This window comes from Chenopodium album, chromosome 5, assembly GCF_948465745.1.
Source record: "Chenopodium album chromosome 5, dcCheAlbu1.1, whole genome shotgun sequence".
Taxonomy (NCBI): domain Eukaryota; kingdom Viridiplantae; phylum Streptophyta; class Magnoliopsida; order Caryophyllales; family Amaranthaceae; genus Chenopodium; species Chenopodium album.
The window spans coordinates 74,975,441-74,981,165 of record NC_137838.1 but is presented as its reverse complement, the minus strand read 5'-3'; positions in this window follow the sequence as shown (position 1 = coordinate 74,981,165).

The following is a 5,725-nucleotide window of genomic DNA, read 5'->3' as shown; positions in this document are numbered from 1 at the left end:
CAGAAGTTCCTCATCTGGGATCTGGTCTGAGTTCCTCTACCAATATCACTTATAATAAGGTCAGTTGGATGAGACCTTTGGTATTTGAATGGCTTTGGTTGAAACTCTATGGCAGGAACTCCTATTTGAGGCACTTCTTCTTCAATTTCTTCTACATTTTCCTTGTTGCCAGGTTCTCCATGATCTTGTTCCTCCGGGGTTTCTTGATTAGGAACTTCAGCATTTTCTTGATGTTCTTGCTCTGGTTCCTCACTTACATCCTTGGTTTGCTTGGAGATTTCTTCATCTTCTTCCCTGTCTCTAATCATACCAATTTCATAATCAATATTGTCTTGTTCCTGCACATTCATAAACATATTAGATTCATCAAATATCACATGAATGCTTTCCTCTACACACAATGTATTTTTATTGTAAACTCTGTAAGCTTTTCTATTTGATGCATAGCCAAGGAACACAGCTTCATCACTTCTTTCGTCAAATTTTCCTATGTTCCTTTTTCCATTATTATGAACAAAGCACCTGCATCCAAAAGCTCGAAAGTGAGAAATATTGGGTTTTCTGCCCTTAAACAGTTCATAAGGAGTCTTATTGATGATTGGTCTCATCATAACTCTGTTAATGATATAACATGCATTATTAATAGCTTCAGCCCAGAAGTTCCTTGGAAGACTACTTGCTATGAGCATAGTTCTTGCCATGTCTTCTAGAGTCATGTTCTTCCTTTCAACAACTCCGTTCTGTTGAGGAGTTCTTGGGGCTGAAAAGTTATGATTCGTGCCATTTTCTTTGCAAAAGTCATCGAATCTTGAATTCTCAAATTCAGTTCCATGATCTGATCGAATGTGGATAATTTGATTTCCACTTGTCTTCTGTACTCTTTTGGCAAAGGACACAAATTCATCAAAAGTTTCATCTTTGCTAGACAGAAAAATCACCCAAGTAAATCTAGAAAAATCATCAATAATAACTAAAACATATTTCTTTGCACTTCTACTTTGAACACGCATGGGACCACATAAATCCATATGAATTAGCTCCAATGGCTTTGTAGTGCTGACAATGTTTTTGCTTTTAAAAGAAGACCTTACTTGCTTGCCTCTCACACATGCATCACAGATATGTTTTATGAGGAACTTGACTGGGGGAAGCCCTGTAACCAAGTTCCTAGTTCTAAGTTTATCCATGAGTGAGAAGCTAGCATGTCCAAAACGTTTATGCCATAATAAAGGATCATCATTAATGACACTCAAGCAGGTAAGGTTGTTCCTTGGAACAGAATTTAGATCCACAATGTATGTGTTCCCCTTTCTAGTTCCTTCAAGAACAACCCTTCCTGTTTTATCATTAATGATGTTGCATGAATCAGAGGTAAAACTTACAGAGTTTCCTTTATCACAAAATTATGATATGCTCAGCAAATTGTGCATCAAACCCTCGACCAAAAGTACATTTTCTATTGAATGAGAACTGGACCTTCCTACTTTTCCTTTAGCAATTACTTCACCCTTTTTGTTGTCTCCAAAGGTCACGGTTCCTCCTGGATAGGCCTCTAGTGAGAGAAAATTTGATTTATCTCCTGTCATATGCTTTGAACAACCACTGTCGAGGTACTACGTGTTGTTCCCCCTCACTAGGACCTGCAAAAGAACTCAATGGTTAGATTCAGGAACCCAGGTTTCCTTGGGTTCCTTGGACGTTGAAGCAATATCAGATTTCTTTACCCAAACTTGCCTAACATTCTTGTTAACGGTTTGTTCCTTCTTGTTGCAAGTAGCAACAAGATGACCAGTTTTACCACAGAAGGTACAAACTTTATGACTAGGTAGGTCCACATAATTTTTCTTGCCTTTATGCTTAGAACGTATGAATCCTAGACCTTCAGTTCTTTTGGTTTGAGCATTCTCAATCCACTTAGGAATTCCAAACTGACTAATGCTTCTTTCTTTTCGAAGCTCAAGTTCCTTCTCCAGTTTTGCCTTTTCAATTCTTAACTCATCAAGATCATATTTTAATTTTTCAAAATCCTCATTAAATTTTGGCAAGGATTCAGAGGAGGAACTTGGAGACACTTCAGCATTAGCAAGTTTGTATTGAGTTAGTTCTACATTAACCATGATATTTTCAAACTTGAGTTTCTCATTCATTTCTTTTAAGAGAAGATTCTTGTCAAAGAGTTCGAAAAATCTACTCTGAACATCAGTTCGTTGATTTTCAATCCACGTACTGTGTTCCTTGCAGACTTTGAGAGCTCTTTGACATTCACCTAGACGTATACTAGTGTGAGTCCAGTCATCTTCCAATTCAAACACTAAATCAATGAGAGCATCTTTAGTATAAGTCTTAAGTACATTAGGATCAAGGAATACCTCTTTAGCAAGCTCATCATTGTAGGCCTTTTCATCACGTTTGGCCATCAGACAGAGATGAGCAGTTTCTTCTTTAGGTTGTTCCTCTTCATCTTCACTTTCAGAATCTTCCCATGCAGCAATCATAGCCTTCCTAATGTCTGTTTTGTTGAAAGGAGTTTTGTTGTTGTTGCTCTTAACTTGTTCCTTTGCCTTCCCTTTACTTTTCTCTGTATCCCAAAGTGGACACTCACGAATAAAGTGTTCTAGAGATCCACATTTGTGACAACCAGAGTCAGTCTTTGAAGTAGAGGGTTTCTTGGTGAAGTTCCTTGACTTGTTGTTTCGGTTGAACATTCTTTTGAACCTTCTCACCAGCATGGCAGCCTCTTCTTCATCGACTTCAGATTCTTCTTGTTCTCCAGCTTTGAGAGCCAAGCCTTTTCCTCGGTTTCCTTCACTGTTGCTTGTTCCTAGGTGCAACTCATGAGTCATGAGGGAACCAGCAAGTTGCTCAATATTGAACTTTGTGAAGTCTTTTGTTTCTTGTAAGGCTGTTACCTTGGCTCTCCATCTCTCATCTTGAGGGAGGCTTCTTAGAACCTTTCTGACCTGCTCATCAATAGGGATTTGCTTTCCAAGAGAAACAAGCTCATTGATGATGTTAGTAAATCTAGTTAACATTTCCTGAATTAATTCTTTTGGTTGCATTTCAAACCGTTCATATTTTGACATAAGCAAGTCAATTTTAGAGCGTTTTACTTCGTTAGTACCTTCATGGGTAACTTGTAGTAAATCCCAAATTTCTTTAGCATTTTTACAACCCATAACACGATTGTGCTTATGGGGTCCAAGACCACAATGAAGTAATTTAACAGCAAGTGCATTAATTTCCATTTTCTCAAAATCTTCCTTATCAAATTCAGACATGGGTTTAGGTACTACCTCATTTTCACTCGTAGTTTTGGTAATGTCAAAATCACAAACTTCGATCACTCTCCAAACCTGGTAGTTGTCAGCTTTGATAAAAATCTCCATTCTGTTCTTCCAATAGGTGTAGAATTTTCCATTGAACATAGGAGGACGCTGCGTAGAGTAACCTTCTTCCAGTTTCTCGTGATTGTTCATCTTGATTCCAGGAACTTAACTCGTCAGGGTTTCCTGATTTCTTCGAGGAACTAGCTCTGATACCAATTGTTGACTCAAATGAACAATACAAGAGGGGGGGTGAATTGTATTGTTGAGGAACTAGGGTAATTTTTGCGAAATTCTTAAATAAACTTAAACAAAAACTTTAAAGTGCAAGAGAGATTTTACGTGGAAAACTTCTTGGCCCTAATCAAGAAGAAAAACCACGACCACTAGGGATTTTAAACTCAACTCTTAATAATAATAGGGCAAACAACCTATTACAAATTAAGACTCTAAACTCAAGTTCCTCTACGAACTTAAGTTCCCCCTCAACTGATCCCTCAATCAGTTAAGCACTCTAATCTCTCTCTTTCTCCTTGCTTCACTCAAAGCAACTTAAACACTCTAGAGTTTACCCAAACTCTACCCCAATACAACTCAAGATTAAAACTTCTAAGATGCTAAGACACTCAAGGACTTAAGTGGATTTTTGACTCTTTTAGAAAAGCTAAGTATTGTAATGCTCAAGTGTATTTTTTACTCTTTTAGAAAAGCTAAGTATTGTAATGCTCAAGTGTATTTTTCAAAACAGAAATCTAATCCTATTTATATAAGAGAAAATCAGTTGAAGCACCTCACGTCTGCCTTAACTCCCACTACACCACAACTTCCATGAAATAAGGAATTGTAGTTCGTGGAGGCTTGGGCAGCAAGCTGAATCACACAATAAGGAAGTGGTTCCTTTATTTTCTCAACCTCCTTGACTTAGTAAAAAGACGTTTACAAAATTAGTTTTACCAAGTCAGATTTTCCAAAATATTAGGATAAAATCAAAACAGAAAATCTTTAAAATAAATAAGATAGTTTTTCTTAAAAGATAATTTTCCGAAAATAAAATAGAATCTTTTTAAACAAAGGAAAATAAAATCTTTATAAACTGAAATTAAATCCACTTAAAATCCTATCAATTATCAATGTACTTAGCAAATATACAAGAAGCCTAAAATAAATAATAAAGATACAATAGACTTCTTGGAACTCAGTGAAGCTTCGACTCTGGAGCTTCAGTTCCTCACTCAAGGAACTTGGTTTCTGATTGTCTTCTATACTCGTCCATAGCTCATTCTTTAGACTTGTTCCATGCTCCATTCTGACTCTAGAACTTCGTTGCCTATAAGAACCTGTCAAATACATCAAAGCTAATAGACACATGTTAAAGCCTTTATGGGTTTGCTTAGGTTCCTTAAGTCATCATCAAAACTTAAGATCAACATCTATTTTCTGCTTCATGCTGACCATCATAGAAGTATAACTGTAGGTACTTGGGATTGCTATCATCAGGCAATAAATCTGGCACAAAATGATACATTTGGCCTTGCAGCTTGAATAGATACATCCCTTTGTAAGTACTTGCATAATAATGGCCCCCTAACGAACTAAATGCAAACAGATTGTTGTATAATCTAGCATACTTTCGAAAATGCACAACGCCTTCATCTTTTGAAGTAAACAAGTAAACAAGCTCATGAGGATAATCAGTTGCAGCTATCGTAATATCTCCATTCCCACAACAGAAATGCAAAGATTCAAACATAAATTTCTTTGCACCACACTTGCCACAAAAATCAGGCAAAGAAAGTCTAAAAGGTTCAATTGGAAGCTTTCGATCTGTAGCAGCACCAAGGATATCTAACAGGAACACAAGAAAATGCAAGCATATAGGTAATGTGGTATGAATCACGATAGTAAACAAATCAAGGTGCATAATAAGTATACCAATTTACCTTCTACATGACTTTGTTTAGCCTTCTTTTTAGATGAGAGAGGTACTTTTGAAGCTGCACCACTGCATAGAACAAATAGTGTCTTACTATACCATTTGTACAACAATGCAGCAAAGCTAATACTGTACTACTATGCCATCTGTACAGCTAGTAGCAGCCACTTATCTCAGACAGGCATTCTGGCATCTATAGAATGCCTAGCGTTAACCACTGTTATATAGTATAGCCATTATAAGCATCAGCAAGCGCCATATCTAACACAATCAAACAGCAACGGATGACCAATATGAAGACAAGAAATGATGCTGGCCTAAACAGCAAGATGACAACACACATAGAACAACACTGATGAGCAAAAAGAAAGCTACTTGAATAAATCCAGTATACCTGTTTAGCTGTGGCGGCGCTAGCTCCTGTATACATTTTTGCCGCTTTGAGGTATGACCTTGTCGAGAGCGTCTA